At 39.2% G+C, this 19389-nt stretch overlaps 1 protein-coding gene across 1 annotated transcript in view; it reads left to right on the forward strand.

The window, feature by feature from the left end:
* The first annotated feature begins 2089 nt into the window (after positions 1-2089).
* NCKAP5 (NCK associated protein 5) overlaps positions 2090-19389 on the forward strand; it is a 377529-nt gene continuing 360229 nt past the window's right edge. Inside the window, exon 1 of the mRNA XM_052676201.1 lies at positions 2090-2203. The gene's annotated coding sequence lies outside the window, so the exon portion shown is untranslated. The remainder of the gene's footprint in view (positions 2204-19389) is intronic.

A 19389-nucleotide genomic window follows, 5' to 3' on the forward strand; every position in this document is an offset into this window, starting at 1 on the left:
TGTTTTGGCAGCAACAGATGAGATAAAGGTGAATGGTGCCCTTCTGCTCAGATAAGGGTAAAAAGTTTGGATTGAAATCTCCACTCCTGTTCTCTTTGGCTTTCACATACTTAAACTACATCCTAGCACTCTTCAGCTGTTAACCTGAGTTGGCTCTAACCTGTGTTGTAGCCCAAGTCTTTGCATGGGTCAATTATAGACAATTATAAATGCATGACCTAATGAAGGAAGGCACTGAGGAGCTGGATTGATATTGCATTTTGGTCATAGGTGTTGTGCCTTCAAAAGGGGAAGACAAGAATCACTTTGCATGTCATAACGGTATTTGAGGATGAAATGCATCAAGTGACTGTAGTCTATAGGGTTACCGTAACAATGTGGAGAGTCTGGATAGCTGCTTGAGCCTCTCAGTGAAGTGTCATGAGGTAGTTAAAAGGTAACAAATCATAAGGCTTCTCATATGCTATCATCTGTTTCGACTATTTCTGCAAGTTGTTTTTTTTCTTTTATTTCTTTTTTTTCCTCTTTTCCCCAAGTTGTATTTCCAGTAAGTTCCCTGAAGACCTCAGTGCACCAAGGGTTTGCAGTTCTAAAGAGTGTAAGCCAGTTAACTGTGGAAATTTCTAGAGCTGGTTGGAGACAAATTATTAAAATATGCAACCCTTTTGTGGTATAATGGTCTCTCTCTGTGGCATTAATCCTTCTCCTTCTCGTACAATGCACTTGAAATGCTGCTTTTCTCTGTAGGCGGCAAGTATTGTCATAACTTCACTTCAAGAACTATTCACCTTTTAAACGTAGAAAACAGTTCTCATTGTACATCAGCTAGGGAATAATCCCTTTTCTTTCGCTCCCTCATCCTCTGTGGTACGCTGATGATAAGTGAACTCTCAAGCAGTTCCAATTTCACAGGATCTTTCATGGACTGCAGAGCTCTGGGTTTTTCAGATACCATTTCAACCAGAGTCACTTGGAATGTCTCTCTGTTTTTAAGTCTGACTTCTTAATGTTGCTATGTTCAGCCTAAATATTGCAATTTAAAGTGTGAATTCTTGTGGTTCTCTCATTAATGTCTTCCCATTCTTTTTTCTAAGTAACTACTGGTGGCTCTCCCTACTGCTGTCAGCTCCTCAACCTCTGCATTACAAACTGCAGAGTAGGATGAATGTACAACACTAAATCAAATGTCTGCAAAGTTGGCTTCACATACATAGGAAACCAAAGATAATGTGACAAATTAAAGTGACTTTATACTTTGAACCTTGAATAACTAATGCTTTAGAAGCGTTTAAAATAATACTACATGCAAAAATATAGCTGGTAACATTTTTGATGTGCTGCAAGCACAGAAACAATCATAGCATTGTTATTTCCTCTTACTGCTTTAAATCAGATATGGAAAAAGCACAAGAAAGGCCTCTGGAAACACAGCAATGTTTGAAAACTAATGCTGAGTGCTGTAAATCTGCAGGACAGTCTGAATTTCTCAATTTGGAATGCTTTGCACTCCCAGGATAAGCTAAAATGTAGCAGGGAATTATTAATTGCATCACCACACCTATATAATGGAGTTCACTGTAGTTATGTAGGAGTCAACGATATTCAGGCAGTTTCTTTTGATGAAGTAATCGGGTTGCTTCTGGGGCCTGTTTCAGCTGCTAGGGGCGTGCTTCAAATGTAAATGACTGCCAAATGGATTCCTTCGAAATTCCGGCCAATTAAAATACATTTAAAGTGCAGCTGGTGGAAAGCAAAAGGCTTATAATTGCATAAGAAAAGTTTGGGCATGAAACAAATCCCTGAAGTCTGGGGAACAACATTATTAAATAATGCGTTTCTGTAGAAGGAAAGCAATCAAACAAAGTTATCCTGAAGTGCAGTCAGCGGCAAAGATGACACTTTTAGCACCACCTTAACACAGACAAAGCAGGGAGTGTGTTTGTCAGGGTGTCGGTTTTCTACCCTTGGCTCTTTAAACCATGCAAGTTTGGCAGCTTGCCCTACGTGGTGCTGCATACAAATATTGACAGAACACTGTGGTATTTGTTAAACCCCTTCTTGGGAAGCCAGTGATTAAAACTCTGACGGAAGATCTGAGAACCTCAGACATTATATTTTTTCATTAGCACTATAATATTTACAGAATGAAACAGAACACAGTGAATTGGGTGTCATGAATGACCTTCCTTTTCTGCTTTGCCTTGTAAGTAAGGAGAGATTTTTTTTTTTTTGTTTAATGTTTTAAATGTTGTTCTAAAGAAGTTTACAGTTAGTAGCTCTGAAAGAAGCCATTAACACTTTGAATTTAACCTCATGTTTCAGGAGAAAGCTCAGCTTTCAGATAAAATGAGCTGTGCAATAGGTGACTGACTCTACCCACAAGAGGCTGTGCACAGTCACTGCTGATGCTGTGTTCGATGTATGCACAAATGTACACCTGTGTTCAAATGTTGGTACTTGCTTGACATGTTATGGTCATGCTTGCATTTGCCATACAAAGTTGAAAGCAAGGCTTCAAAGTTTGCTGCTTTTAATATGCCTTTATGAAGTTTGATTTTGCTGATCATTGTGCTGATTTGAGAAATGCAAACTAGATTTTCATATGTGGCTCAAAGTAATTTTTTTTTAAGGTAAAGTTTTATCAGAATATTCTCTTTACCCATTTATTATTTAGCAAGTAGTTGAAATTAGGTGAATGAAAAGTTTTTCATATTATCTCAGTTTCTGGTTGAAATGTCTTACAGAGCTTGCATTTCCTTCTATGGATTGTGCTGTTTTATCTTATGAAATTCATGTGAATTCATGTGAAATTTGTACTTACCTCCTCTTCCAATGTATTATGCTCAGTCTGTTTTGATTCCATGCTTGTTAACTATGAGTGAAGGCTCCTGCAAATTTTGTAGTGATGGATCATATTGCAGCAGGAAGGGGACAGTTAAATATGTCTTGTTAATTGTTAATGTGTAAGTAGGACGGAATACATGCTCACGAGGTAAATGTATGCCAAAATTGATGTCAAGTAAATTATGAAATTAATTTTAAAATCATGAGGCTTAAATATGAATACACTTATACTGTTAAAATTAATGCAGTTAAAAGCAATGAAATTCAAGAAACTCAACATAAAAAATCTTTAAATTGAGCGCTTGGTTTTCTTTGTGAGGTACCCTTTGCCAATGGCAATTATTCAGGAAGGAAAAGCTGTGTAATAGATTGAAACTACTTTGTTTGGCTAAGTCCTACACATCACTGGTTGGTCACAAAATTGGGGTCAGTGTGTATTTAATTGCAATAAGTATTAAGGAAATATATACTGTGTGTGTGTGTACACGAAGTACACATGATATGTAAAATACAAAGTATCTGCAGTCTTTATGACTAAGTGACATGAATTATGCACACACAAGTTTTAGCAGCGCTTCATCTGCAATAGTGTGGAAGATCTGATAAAAGTCTAAAGGCAATAGGAGTACAGAAGGAAGTGCAAAGAATAGCTGACCATAAAGGACTGTTTTAGACCAAAGCAGCTACGACCGCAATAGATTGCTACTACTAATAGAAATTATTTTTGTATGCTATGTGACTTTTAGCAAACTGCCTATTCAGGGTACTTTGGGGATCTGCAAACAAATAGGGCTATATATGTAAATTTTTATTACAGAATGCCAAGTAAACCTTCTCTAAACAAATCTGCAAAATAAATGGCGTGGGGGATGAGGAGGGCAATAAATGAGTAGAGACTCACCAAAAAGTGCGCTGTTAGTCTTTTTGATGGACCATCAGGGCCAGCAATGGCAAAACTTACTTCAGACTAAGCCTCCGCCTTAAATGATCTTGACTGAGTATAAATAAAATCAATCTAGGTTCTCCTCATTTTGTACTTTTCCCACATGCAGTGATGGATGTATCTCCTAGGTCCAGTGATTCGGCTAATATACTGCCAGGAAAATGAGAGGGATGCTTAGCAAGTGTACAGTAAGATGAAAACCATGTTTTAGTACTTCTATATTTCCTTCTTGAGCTCATTGTACCAGCATTTGTCTGGGCTTCAGCTGCTTGCAAATCAGAGCCTCCTCTGCTGCTTAATTAAACACAAAGCAAGCATCTCTTCAGGGAGCTCACTGTCCCATGGGTGCTGCTGCCTGGTCCCTGGAGCTGGCTGAAACTGAGGTGGGGCCACATGTGGCACTTTCCAAACAGCAGTGTGCTTCTCCACAGGTGTTAAGGAAATGTGTTGGGAATATTAAAAGCTTTTTAGGCCTCCCTGGGGTTAAATATCCTTTGGAAAGCTGGCTTTCTGGATTGTTTCCTTGGATATTAGACCTTTAATTCTGTCAACAGGTGGATTTTTGTTGGGCTTTCCCACAGAATGACTTGCTGAAATGCTGTATAACTTTGGTGTGACTCCACGGGGAAAGTTACGTGAGTCCCAACTAAAGGATCAGGATAATTTATGACGGCAAACAGATGAGAACTTTTCTGGGGCGTTCCTCTGGGTGGTGTTACTCAGTGATTCTACTACAGCCATAGCCACTACTACTTCATATCTTTGGCAGATCAGACTGAAATCTTTGGGTATCTGAACAAATTGATCTACGTTATTAAGACTAGGATGGAGTCAGTAATGATTATGCTGTCCATAGGACTAGAGAATGGCTTTTCTGTTTTTCTGAAAAGCAGAGCACTCTTTGGTTTCTGCATGAAAGCATCTATTCATTTTATTTAGGATTTACTGTTCCTATCATAATTTTGCAGAAAATGCAACCTACTCCCACACTCAGAGAAGGGAGGACAGAAGCAGAAGAAAAGCTGATTAGTGGATGAAGATGACTGTATCACTCAATTTAGTAGACTTTAGCTAGCAGGAAAAGTCTTTTTGCTTGGATGGGGAGGATTTCTTCCCCCCACGTTCATGTATTTTCTTGTAGCTCTGAGCACAGATGTCTCTGCTTCTTATATTAATAGTGACTCATGTACAGTATTAAGGAGCTGATGTGCAAATGAAGATATTGGCCTGAGGGAGATGTTGCCCCGTGTTAGCCCCAATAGCTTCAGTATTTCTTTCTTCTCATGCTCATCATCACTCCAGAATGTGTCTGTGCTCAAACACAAGACAGTGGTGCAGCGCACACAATGAGCTACAGTTGGTAGGTAACCATTTTGCACCATCAGACAAAGGTCTGATGGTCTGTATAGAGCTTTGCCAAATGCTGGAAGGCTCCTGAGCTGATTCCATGCTCTGAATGCTAATAACTATATATAACTAATATATATATTACTAATATATACTAATAATTGCTAATATAACTAATAACTATAATAACTTCTGGTCATGCTGATGACAGAACTGATGCCAGGGAAGGCCCAAACTCTATTCACAAGTCAATTAGGAATTAGGAAATCTTGAGGGAAGAGACAAATGATTGAAAATGTGTGTATGGCTTTCAAAGAGTGACAGAGAGGAAAGGGAAGCAAGATCCTCGAATTTAGATTCTCTGCCATGAATGCAGTCAAACCAGAAAAGTTTCTGTATGAAGTGGATCTTCAGCTGTCAGTATCTAGCAGATCATTAGGTGGATTGGCAGGGTCAGAAAGATGCAGGAAGTATCTCTGTTTGATTTTTGTATTCATTTCTGTTATCTTTGAAATCATGTTGTTTTGAATTTTGAAATGAATTATTTATTTTATTCACTTGAGTAAGGCAAGAATAATTTCAGAGTACTTGTTAGATATGAATCCAGACTGTTGTAGTAAAGCATGGCGAACATTAAATTTGCACTGCAGTGTCCTTGGAAGCTCTGGAAGGGCCAGTTGTGCTGGTAGGTTCTAATGAAATTTGAAAAGTAATTGCATGGGCTGGCCTGAGTCATGTTCCATGCAAAACCCTGTGTCAGTAGAAGTCCTCTATCAGACAATTCACATTGCAGTGATGTGCAGTGCATTTGAAAGTTGTGAGTGAACTGAGAGTCATGCTCAGAGTATGAACAGCTTGGAAAAGAACATCTTGAAAAACAAGCCAAAATGACAGTGCTTGTTTTCCAGATTGAAAGTGAAAATCTGTTGGTGATAATAAAATAGAATTTTTCATTTGCAACAAAGCTGTCTGATAGCCTTCTTATAATCTTGGGACCTGAGAAGTGAAAGCAGTTACAACTACAGCATCTGTGTGTTTGTAGAGAGTTTGCTGAAAGAAAGTACAGTTGCACATGTGTTTCTTCATCAGAAGAGGTGATCCGTTCTTTTCAGTTGTATCATATTAGTAATTTACTTGTAAAGGACAATTAAAAAATCCCATATCCCTTTCTAGGGATATTTTAAAGCCAAAATAGGGAGTATTGTTGCATTTTGGACGTTTGCTGTTGCAAAACAAGGCCTGCTGAGGCTTCAGCTCTTGGATTCCTGCTTCTGTGGGATTTAAAAAAAAATAATTTTGCCATTATTTGGATCAGTCATTGTTTTGGTTAGTATTTATGTTGGATCTCATGTAATGAAATTGGAAGACAAATTGTTGGAAGAATGGATAATTTCCAAATACAGTGGTTGTGTGATGTGCAGAGAAAGAGAAGAAATACTAAGGTAACATTTAAGTAGCTACGCCTTCTGACAGTGGAAGAGCTAAAGGATAGAGTCTAGATGGCACTTGTTTTGTTTACTACCTTTACTGATGATCTAGGTGAGGGGATTGAGTGCACCCTCAGTAAGTTTGCAGACGACACCAAGTTGCAAAGAAGTGTTGATCAGCCTGGGGGTGGGAAGGCCCTTCAGAGGGGTCTGGGCAGGCTGGATTGCTGAGCTGAGGCCAATGGGATGAAGTTCAGCAGGACAAAATGCTGGGTCCTGGACTTTGGCCACAACTCCAGGCAACGCTGCAGGATTGGGACAGAGTGGCTGGAAGACTGCATAGAGGAAACAGACCTAGGAGTGTTGATTAAGCCTCAGCTAAACACGAGCCAGCAGTGTGCCTGGGTAGTCAAGAAGGCCAGTGCCACCCTGGCTTGTATAAGAAATAGTGTTGCCAGCAGGAGCAGGGAAGTTATCATCCCTCTATACTCAGCCCTGATGATGCCACACTGTGAGCACTGTGTTCAGTTTTTGGCTCTTCACTACACGAAAGACACTGGGGCCCTAGAGTATATCCAGTAAGCTGGTGAAGGGTCTAGAGCATAAGTCTTATGAGGAGTGGCTGAGGAAGCTGAGATTGTTCAGTCTGCAGATGAGGAAACTCAGGGAAACCTCATCACTTTCTGCAACTACCTGAAGGGAGGTTGTGGTGAGGTAGAAGTCCCTGTTCCACATAACTAATGAAAGAGCTAGAGGGAATGGTCTCAAGTTGCACCAAAGGCAGTTCAATTTGAATATTAGGAAGAATTTCTTCTCCAAAAGAGTGATCAGATGGTGGGATGGGCTGCCCAGGGAGGTGACTGAGTCACCGCTCTGAAGGTGTTAAAAAAAATATTTAGATGTTGTAATAAGAAATGTGATTTGGTGGGGAAATGTTGGCGTTAGGTGGACGGTTGGACTGGATGATCTGAGAGGTCTTTTCCAACTTTGGTGATTCTACGATTCTGTTCAGTGATTGCAGGAAATCTCTACTGTTTGAGTAATTGTTACTATTTGTGCAGCTAGGTCTTAGACAAACTTCTTTATTCTTCCTTTAATGGTTTGATGTCAGAAGGGAGATGATAGATAGCCACAATAACAGATAAACCTAGAGCTATCCTTTAATTACACAGATTATGAGATTGGCAAGGCTGGTTCAGTTGTTCTTCAAAATCTAGAAGCTGTACGCTCTCTGGTAGCCATCTCTCTACAGAGCTTCACCAAGTGTTGAATCTAGCTCTTAATTTCTAGTCTTCAAAGTGTTCATTGAAAATCTCACGCTATCTGTCTGAGAGCTTGTGGATAAGCTGAGAAGACAAGTCCTCTCAAAGTTGCTTACACAGTTTGTTGGTGGCAGAAGAGGCAACTCCCTAGCCTTTCACCCAAGCAGTAAAATTGCCATGCTTACAGTGAAGTTGCCAACCATTCTTTCCTTGCAAGAAAGTGATTCTAATGATAACAGTAGTTCAGCTATCCAGAGATGTGCAGTTCAGTGCAGTAGCCTAGAAGTCGAATCTTGTTGCAGTAAAACTATCAATTAAGGTTGATAAATAAGGGCATCTCAGTTAAATGAATTTTGAAGGCCTTTGGTTATCAGTATGTAGCCAAGCTTCGCGGGGATAGTGGATCCTGGACCTTGCTGAAATTATTCCTTTGAACCTACATCCTGCCTATGGGACTAAGGTCATTTTCCTGTCCAAAGTCAAGAAGTTCTCCCTTTTCATTATTCTGTGGTAGGAGATGCCAAGCAGGAACTCAGGGTAATTATTATGGTAGCCCCATGAATGCTGTCTTTGTCACATCAGCCCAGGAGAATTCCCTCCATTTAGGGCAGCTGGACTGAGAGCTGAGACTCTCTTTACTGAGAGCTCTGTTTCTGTAGGGCTAGGCTATGTCTCCAGACACTGATCTGTATAAATTTGACTGCTCCAAGGAAGAACCTGCTTTTATTTCCTTAATTTGTTGGAAGAGAAGTAATTTAGTTCTATGCTCCAAACTTTCGTCCACAGTGGCTCTGATCTGTGGCTAGTCCTAAAGGAAAAGCCAACTCATTTTTTCTTTCCAAGTCACCCTTCCAGAGAAAATAATAGTAGCTGTGTAGTTTCTACTTTTTCCACTCTAACCCCTCTGTGCCTGTAGGGGTTATATGCATGGACACTAACAAAACAATGCTGTATTTAGAGTCTTACTTTTCAGTTTAGAGAGGCTACATACAGATGAAAAAGAAACTGACCCACTGCAAAGGCTTGCATATAAGGAGGCTGCTGCAATGGGGAACAAAATGCATTCGCGTTCAAAACAACATTTTTAACCTCAGCTTCGCTCTCCAGGATAGAGAAGTTCAAGGAACAGATATTGTTATGATTGCCAGTGCAGGTTAAATTTTGAAAATTATTTTGTACTTCCTGGATGCTTCTGTGGAGAAACACAGTGGTTTTTTTTCTTTTGTCATTTTTATTGCTAACTCCTTATTTTCAATAATGTGATACTTAGTTTTTCACATGAATATCAGTACTTGTGCACTCTTATAACTTATAAATACATTTTGCAAGGAATATCTATGTATGAAATGTCACGGCTTACACATTCCTGCAGAAAATCCTACTTCCTTTTGCTGTGCAAGCATTCATCAGGGAAGGTGGAGGCTCACCTGGGCTATGCAGATGACAGGAACAATGATTGCAGGGCACATCCTGTCTATACTCAGCGCTGCATGGCTGTCTGCGTATGGGTTGGATGTGCATTTACAGCTGCTTTGTGAACTAAGATGTTGTAAAGTGCTTTGTGATTGTGTATGATGCAGACATTGTATCATTATTGACAGTAAAACCTGAAAGTATATTTTATTGACTGACTCTCGCTAATGGAGCTTTATGAAAACAGCAAGCAAGTCTGCCTGTACTGTGTTTGGTCACCTCAGGAGACCACGATAGAATGATTTTGAAACTAAGAGCCTGTAGTTGGATTCTTTGTGCATTTGAATAGGATAGAGCGAAACATATGGAAGTTTCTCTGGGGAATATCGCACTTTGTTGTGCAACATACAGGTTGTGTTCAGATCAAGCTGCGGGTACTTCTAACATCTGTCCAGTGCTTTGAAGCATATGCTACAGTTTGGCCAGCATCCAATACATCATTGATATTGGCTCTTTAAGATTGCCTTCCATCTCATCTGTGCTAACCTCTACTCCACCATGGAGGATCTGTTAATGACATATTTCTTTGATTGACTACTTCAAGTTTCACGCAGTTGTACTGTGAGCAAAGAGAGATTTTCCATAACAGTATAACTGTAATAATAATAATAATGAGCAGCAAGAGGCTATCTATGTGCTACGACAATGAAGTGGAGCATTTTTTTAGATTTTATTTATTTTTTAACTCCTACAAAGCTATTTCCATCATGCACAAGTAAAAAACACAAGTTGTGATAGGACCCATGTTGCTACTGCTGTCTTGCTCCTGGCACTGACATCCCAACTGTTGGAATCTACTGAGTTGGGGGAAAAGGCTATTTCTTTGTGAGGAAGTTGCAGAGTGAACCAGAAAGGCAGACAAGCAAATGATTGGCCAGAAGTCACACGAGTGACAAAGGCAAAGTTTAAAAAAACAAAAACCAAAATAAGACAAAGTGACATTGTCTAGTTAAGTGCTTGTGCTTTAGCAAAACCAACATCACCCTTTTTCTGACTATGAAGCTCTTAAATAATTTTGCTTCCTGCAATGACTGCCATTCTCATAGAACTTCTTTGAAAGATGAATGTGTTCCTGCCTTTTGACAGTTTTGCAGTCTTTTTCTTTGAAATACTACAACCTTGGCTTTGCAAAAGAAAGACTTCCAGAAATGAACGCTGATTTTATGAAGCTGCTGGTCTCTGTCTCATGTAGGACAGTGGTGTATGGAATGCCTACTGAAGTTGTAGTCAACTGGGTTGCTCGTCTCTTGTCAAGTGTTCCTCTTAATTAAAAAAAAAAGAATACAAAGTCATTTTGTGTGACATCCCTCACTAGGTGGACAGCTGCATAATAAATTTGGCTCTGAAATCCTGCTGATACTTCACAGCGGATACTAAGATAGTATGCATTTGTTCTTAAAGGTGTGATGACACTCTGGAGGGGGCCTTTATCATCTGTAGGGCTTTTGACTTGAGAGGATGATAGTAAGGATACTTCTGCTGTCTTCTATGCAATCATGATTTTATCACAAGCAGAGTACCAACAGCAATCTAAAAGAATGGATAAACAAAACCAGATTTCCTTGCTAGTAAAAATGTGCCATAATAAACTATTTTTATGAGAATTTAAACTGGTGAAGTGGAAATTCATCCTTCTTATTCCTACATGGGAAGAACTGTTACATAGGAAGTTTTGTTCTTGTTGCTTGACAAACCAGATTCCCTGTGTCAGAAAGATCTTCACTATTTTTTTCCTGAGAATTTGGTTAATGGATTGGAGACCACCTTTAATGTAGTTTGCAGCTCTGCTTGTTAATAGTAATGGAGAAGAGAACAAGTGGACTTCCCTACAGATTCACCACAAAATTCCACCATGTTGGTTCCTTACTATACAACAGTTTGCATTTTGCACAGCACCTTGGGAAAATCTCATGGACTGTTTTCCTCTTCAGAACCTGAGGACTTAACTGCTTACATTTCTGAGCAATATTTTTGGCCCACTGAAGAGGATTGTTATAACCTACATGATTCAGGAAAAACTGCTCTGAGAATGCTTAGCTGAGACCTCATGGACAATTTTATTTTACACACTCAAAGTAGAGCTTTGGTCCCCCAGCAAATGCTGTCACAGATCTCAGTAGGGTCATTTTTCTGCCTTACTTGAGAGAAAATAATAATTATTCAGGAAAAATATTTTAGAGTTTGAAACAGTTTTTCTTTATGTTCACCGCATTCTCAACTGACCAAACAATAAACAATGGGAAAGTTTGTCTCAGAAACACAACTTAGCAGAATAAAAAAAGCTGGAATTCTTTCAACAAAGTATATTCTATTCTTCTTAGATATTATAAAAACTGATGTCACTTGTAATTCTTCAGGCAAGAAAAATCCTTCCAGTTTGCAGAACATCAATGCAGTCATTTTTTCCCTTGACTAATCTATAAAAAGACATTGTATATAAATGTTATTTTCTCTGCCAGAAGTGCATTCCTGGAACATAATAAAGGCTTTTTTGTTTTTGTTCAGTAATTTGGATAATAGTTTCTCCATGAGGTTTCATAGCATTTATTTACTGCCGTAAATGATTGGACCAAATAATTTCAACAGTCAAAATTGGAACCCCTCAGCAGTAACATTTCTTATTGTATTAATACTGTAAATATTATGCTTAAAATAATTTCAAATGGCAACTTCATAGAAGTAACACGGATATGAAATGAATCCACAGAGAGCTGTGTGAAGCACAGGAAATTTTAATGGATGCATCAATTAGGTAGAGTCAATAGGTGGAGGCAGTCAATTTAGGTGTCTGCTCCTGTTGTACGGTTTAGGATGCATGGGAAAGGGAAAGCTGGGCCCTGCCACGTGGTGTACTGTGTGAAATGGATTGTGCTGGGTAACACACAACTGATGTCTGATGGCTGGATGTGTGGCTTTTCGGTTGGAATCAGCACTTACGCAATCAGCCTCTGGATGAAACACATTTAGCCAGTTTGTGTGCTTCTGCTGAAATTGCTATTTATGTATGATGCATTAGGAAGATAACGGTGTAATGAGCAATGCTATGCCCTCTTGTCCTTACTCCTCTAATTGAAAGGAACTCCATCAGAGCTCATCCTGTCCCTCACTCTAGCCATGTACCATTCAAGAAAGTGCTTGTACATGTCAGTCTGGCTGAAATTCTCCTTTCTTTTTGATTTGCTCCAGTTCCTTGGCATCTTTTCTTCGTGTGCTAGTTATGGTTTGCATTGCTGCATCACATGCAGAGTGCTGAAGGTGACCAGAACAGCCTAAATAATCACAATAATCACTTCTAAATAGAAAAATTGCAAAATTCTCAGCTTTGGACTTGTTTAACATGCAATTACCTGAACACAAAGAAAAGCTGTCAAATAATGTTTCCACAGGTAATTAAAGTCCTCTCTTTTTCCATTGAAGGAAGTCTTATCAGAGCAGTGGTGAAAACATAAAATCACTTAAGCTTTTGAGGTCTTTTGGCTCATATAATATTACAGTCTTATTCCAACCAACTGCACAAGTGCTCAGTTGTTGTAAAGGTACACTGTGTTTTACTGATGTCCTTTCAGCCTGTTTTTCAGCCTTATGTGTAACTTGCACGTGTACTTACATATGTGCACATTTATTTCTGTGGCTGTGCAGAATCTAGAGGAATACTAGCAAGAAATGCTTCTGACTGTAGTACATCTCTTCTTTCTGCCCAGACAGAATGATGTGATATCTCTTTTGGCAGTCATATACTCATGAGTTTAATTTCCAGAAATATTAGTCACCTGGGCTTGCAAGAACACCTGTTGCCTGTGCAAACCTGCTGGTGTAAATACCCTTGCTGTGATGAAAATATCCTCACTGTGATGCTCCCTATCTAGTAGGTCTCATTTTCTCTTCAAAAGATTGTTGTCTTCTTGATACTTAATTTTGCCTTCTTATCTCACAAGTAAATGTCAGAGCTATTGGAGGGCCTATGGACTGGAAAAATAATGTTCAAAAGGGAGTCTCTTGATGTTACGGTGTCTGGGGTCTTCCATTTGGCAATAACACCTGATAACAAAAAATAATTTTGTTTCACAGTTCTGTATTTGTTGTATTCGAGCAGCATTCTGCTTGTGTTTGTTACTTTTTTAAATATTGCACTAATATGGTCAATCAAACAGCATCCTTCTTCAAGCATCCTGTGACACAAAACCCAGAAAAACCTTTAAAATAATTGGTTATAATTGAACCCCAGCAACTTTGATGCATTTTCCAACAGAGAAAACAGAGAACAAAAGCATTGATAGACTAAATGCTGACTAAATGTACTGAGCTAAGTAGCATTCAGCTAGAGGCTGGTCTGGCTGTTCTCATGGAGAGGTCTGAGCAACTGGACCTTTGGAGAAAGATCAGATCTTTTCCTGTGAGGTGCTTCAGCGGAGCTGGGGTATTCTCGTAAGTGGTCCTTTCATGTCCATCAGTCTTTTGTGTCCTGTTAGAACAACGTAACAAATACCACTATTTTTTTTTTTTCTCCTGTAACGCCTTTAAAAATAGATTTTACTACTGCTGGAGAAGTTATTTTGCAGTTTAATTTTCATAGTCAGTGGCTTTTCATTAGCACAGCTTCCTATGACATTAGTTTATTCTGCATGTAGTTCAGTTACATTGTGGAAAATCATGGTAGTAAATATCTTCTAGGTATACAGCTTTTTGTAATCAGTTCCTGACAACATCTGTCAAAACAAAATGGGAAAATCCTGGCTTGCTTTGTCATTACAGAATGGGGCTGTTTGTTTATTCAATAGAAGAAATAAAACATTGAGAGGAGGCCAAAAGAGTCGCACCGACTCAGTCACTGAGACTTCCAATTTCCAGCTACAGGATATTTTGGTTCCAGCATTTCACATCAATAATAAACAATCTTTATGGGAACCATTAAATGATAAAAATGAGTACATGAATTGAGAGTTAGGCTATATATTCTTTAATCTGTTGTACGTTATAGTTTACATTAGGGTCGATCTTGAGATAGGAAAGAAGCAGATTCTGTATCACAGGAGCCTGATTTTCAAATAAATGTTTTCCAGCTATATGAGATTCTATCAATAATTCATCATAGAGTTCTTCCGAGATGATCTGTTGATGCAAACTGTCAGAGCACATGGTAATAATACGAGCATTTATGTGATTTACAAATCTACAAAATAGCAAATAACTAGAAATTTGTTCAGCTGACAGTACACATAGGGTCCTGAATGTCAAAGCCTGTGTGTGTGATGGCTGCAGCATGTATAAATCACACTCGACTTCTTGAAGTGGTCTCTAGCTATAAGCACTTACAATGACATCTTCATAGTCCATTTCCAATATCTGATTGACAGCTTGTATATTATATAATTGTTCATTTTCTGATGTTGTGTTAACTCTTAATACCCCGCAGTGCCTGGAAATTACTGTGGTATCTCTTGGCAAGCAGAATTTGTGGAGCACAAAGTGTGGATGTTTCCTGTCACACAGTGCCATCTGGTCCTGTGGGGTTTTTGGTAATTTGGATATTCAGCAGTACCCTGGAAACTGTTCTCCAAAAAGAGGATTGGAATATTTTTGCATTCTTGTCCAGTAAGAAACTATAGATTTCCTTTTGGGATTATTGAGAGGAAAGCAGGAAGCAGGAAGGGGTAAAATCCATTTGGTAACTTTGGAAAGGGTGTCAAAATCCCCCAATATTTATCCTTTAATGTTTATTTAAGATTTAGTGTTCTCAGTGAAGCTACCTCTACAAGTACTGTTCATTTTGTGCTAAAAAGAAAAACAGAACCTCAGAGCTGTTGTCTCAGGATTTACATAGATTGAAAGTTTATTTTCTGCTCATGTTTTGATAAATCTTCCTTCTGGGCATGAGATGTAGAAACCTTTGATTAAAGCTTGCATTCTAGAGCAAGGGGTAAGTTAAGCACTGTGGTGAACTGCAGCACTGTTCTGTAATCCTGAGGCTGGGGAAAAGATCACAGGGAAGATGCTGTGCACCTGATGTGGTAGGGGAGAATTCTCCAGCATTTGGTCACATTCAGGGGAAAATGTTTCAGGTAAACACCTGGCTCTGAGAAGTTCATCTAAGATTGCCCGGCTCCAAATACCTGTGTTGTTTTCCTTTTAAACGTTATGCCATCTTGAAGATCATTGTTTTCCCTAGATATCCATAGAAAATGAGTACTTAGTATCTGGAAGGTGTGGGGTTCATCATTTTAGAGGGCATGGCATGTTCAGGAGCATTTGGCATTGATTTAGGAATCTGTGTTTCCAATTGCTAGTGCTATTGAGCAGGGCATTTACACATACAGGTTCGTAATGCCTTTATTTGGAGTAAATTAAAGATGTGCTAGCTCAAAAGACGCAGCTGCTCAGATAGCATCATCTAGATCTTCAGCTCTGACGCCAGCTCTTCTGTAACACACCAGCCCTGTGGGTCTGATGTCATGGGGCAGAGCTGACCTCCCTGTAGGGTTTGACTCTGCGCTCAGCTTAGTGAATTATGACTGAGTCAAGGCTGCAGGGACAGCTAAAAGCCAAGCTCTTCCTCATTTCTGAAAACTAGTAACAGTGTTTTAACAACTGTATAGATAGCGTCAGTATGCAGGCTAGTTTGCAAGACATTTAAAATGTATTGACCTTCAAGGAACTTAATGGGCACTGTCATTAATATCATTCTGTGTGAAAAAAATCAAATGGTTGCATATGTGTATCTAAAATGCTTGTGGCTACAGGGGAAATATTGGAGCAATGAGAACATTCTCACTAACCTGGAGATTAGAGAAGTCTTTTTGGCAGGCAGTAAACGTAGTTTGCTTGTAACACCTGCATATACTTGCATGTCTATGATCTTCTAATTTTACAGCCTTTCGTGTCTATTCTTTCCCAGATATATTTGCAGAATTCATCTGATCTTCTGCTGGAAGTTTTGTTGGGGAGACAGAATGCCTAGTACAAACAGTTCCTTGTGAATGGTTCACTCCTACAGTTTTCAGTCAGAGAAAAAATGCAGCTCAATAAACTCTTTTTAGTACAGTTTCTGATGGTAGTAATTAAATGTATTTTTAAGAAGCATGACATATAATATTATGCCAACTCCAGCCATGACATTTACCTTTTCTGCCTTGTGTGCAAGTAGTCCCTATGAAGATAGAGTGGCATTTACTGTTTATCTTACCAACTGTCTTCTCACTGAATCTTTCTGAGGGAAGGAGATGAAAGAAGCTTGCTTGTGTTCAGTTTGTTTCTTTTACTGCCATTGGTTCAGCACAGTTCTGGTTGTAAAGAATATCTGTTCTGTGATGTATCTGGCCATATAATACAATTTTTCTTAATGCCAGGATTCTGAGGTTGGTGGAAATCTTCAGGTATGTTAGGTAGCAGCTGGAAACCACAATGAGTGAACTGTCCTAGTGAATCAAGCAAAGGTGCAGAGAGTTAATGCAGCGGGCTCCTGGTGTGCTGCAGGTGCAGAAAAAACATGAGCAATGAAGTTAATTAGGAGGAAATGTCATTTTATTATTTGCCCAAATTACTTGGTTTTAAAATAGAAAGTAATAACAGCAAACCTTTCATGAACAGGACAAAGTTCATGAATTAGCATGAGAGTTTCAAGCATTCATAAACTGACTTCTTAAGGCGGGAGTGGTAACCCTGGTCCTGCCAGATAAATAAGCTATAATTAAGTTATTCATTTGTCATGTTTTATAAATAGTACTTTTTCATGGGTGTCATTTTAAGTAAAAGCTTTTGGAATGGATCTTATGAACAGAAATCTGGTTTTAGGATTTTGTCTGCACAGAGAAGCTACTGCAACATGAGTGGTGATCACAACAAAGTAGCTATTCCACAGTGATTCTCTGTGCAGGTATTTCTAATGCCTTCTGTGTGGAAAGATTTCAAACAGTGGCAACTGCTCAGTCCCTTCCCATTTGGCAGGAAGACTTTCATGGAGGCTACCCACAAGATTATCTAGTTCAATAGGATTGCCCTAACTTGAAGCTTCACTAAGGTGTAATGTTGTCTGCAATAGGGAAGGGAAAAGTCTTTTTTAAGAGATATTTTTTGAATGTAGCAGAATACCAACATTTCCTATAGAATAAGAATGACCATCATTACTTATGTTGATATCGTTTTAGATAATATTAGTTAGATTATATGATGAAAGCACTCTAACATCAGCATTGCTGTTCTGGCTGAAATCCTGATATTTTGAAATTATTTGAGTGGCAGAAAGCTGTAGGTATTAATTGGGCCTCGTTATAGAAACAAAAAGAGATCTTGATATGTCCTAGGGCTACACAACAGTAATTTCCATCTGTTTAAAGACATGTGCCAAAGTTAAAGCACAGGAGAAATTATTCACATCCGAACTTCTAAGGTGTTTGGAAAAGCTCTCAAAGGAAATTATATATATTATGGGAAATGAACAAAATGTTGGGGCTTTATTTAAAATTCTTAGCCATCATCCATATACCGATGGTACGGCACAAACAAAACCACATGGCAATGCATTCCAGGGGCTGCTGTGCCTGTTATGTTAGAGAGGAGAGGGGGCAGCAGCAGGGGAGAGACTGGAGAAGGTGTCCCACATCCCTCATGTGTCTTTGATGCCTGATCTCATGGTCATCACACAAGCCTTGATCCAAGTAGTTGAAGGGTTTGTGTTTTTAGTGCCAAACGCACTAAGCAAATGATAATTACTTTGCTTCATCAGTTGTATATCTGCAAGTATTTGAAAGCTAAGCTATGGCAGTCAGCCTTTGAAAGCAGGTTGGAGCTGTTCTGAATTGCTACGATGATATTAAAGGCAAAGGAACATGAAGAGGAAACTAGCAGCACTCAATGGTAGGTACTTGGGTTTGTTGATCTTCTGCAGATACAGTAGGATGGGCAGCTGGCCTGAGACCTGCCCCACTGATCAAAAGGCAGGGCTAAGCCTCCACATTTTTCACATTATCACAGGCCTTACCAAAGTCCATGCTTAGCCTTGGAGGTGCTTTTAGGATGTTTTAGGATGAATTATATCAGCTCAGTCTCTTGACTAGGCATCCCATGACTAGGAAAGCCTTTTCAGGCTGTTACTCACAATGTGAAGGTAAAGCATTTCCTTGCTTTCTCTCTCTGAAAGCAAAATGCAGATAGATGATGGCTCCTTCTGGAGTTCATCTCCCAGAGTTGTGGGGAAATCCAGGAGCTAGTTCTGAGACTGCCTGCTGGGGGGTGGGGGCTGCTGCAGCACAGCCCTGCACTGACAATGTCCTTCCTGCAACCCCATGCCAGGAGTTGGCATGTCACAGCACTGGCATAGCCCAAGGAGCTCCTTAAAAGCTGCTAGCGTGTAACATGACTTTATCAGCTGTTTTATTTCAGATGGATAAAAATTTATCATAGATCTACTATTGTCCATAGTCATCTTTATGTTTACACTAATGGCAATAGAAAAATATGTATCATGGTATGAAAGTAAACAGTGACTAACATATCTGCAAGGACCCACTGCAGGAATTGAGGAAGACTCAGAGCAAAGTAGGAAACCATAAGCTGAACATGTATTTTATTTAGATCTAATCTATATGAAAGTCAGCAGCATCTGATTGCATTTCTCTCTCATAGCTGATTCTCTTAACCATAGGTTCACATTAAAACAGCACTTTGACATCGAGATGATCCAGCTATTTTATTTTAACGCATGGCATTAAGTAAGCTGGGTGGCAAATTGTCTTCTCAAACAGATTGACTTGTTCTACTTTTGGGGAAGGAACAGCTGAATAGCTTGGAGGGAAATCTGACAGCTTAGAAAATTTATTATAACTGATGTAACTGAGAGTGAATTATTTGTTTTTGAGTGCTAGTTGGCTTTTGCTGCTTTTAATCTAACTGAAGTCTTTATCATCCCATTTGAAATTATCCTCGGGGGTTGAGGTTATCACTGAAACTTGCAAAAGTAATTGATACTTATTCTGTGTTGTTCACTGTGCTTATATGATTACAGGATGAGTTTTTCCTCTCTTTATAGCATGCAATAAAATCTTCAGTGCTCTATGGTAGGGGAGGCGGTATGATAAACCAGAGCAGCCTTCATGTGATG

The sequence above is a fragment of the Tympanuchus pallidicinctus genome, unplaced genomic scaffold, assembly GCF_026119805.1.
Source record: "Tympanuchus pallidicinctus isolate F22 unplaced genomic scaffold, pur_lepc_1.0 scaffold15, whole genome shotgun sequence".
NCBI classification, from domain to species: domain Eukaryota; kingdom Metazoa; phylum Chordata; class Aves; order Galliformes; family Phasianidae; genus Tympanuchus; species Tympanuchus pallidicinctus.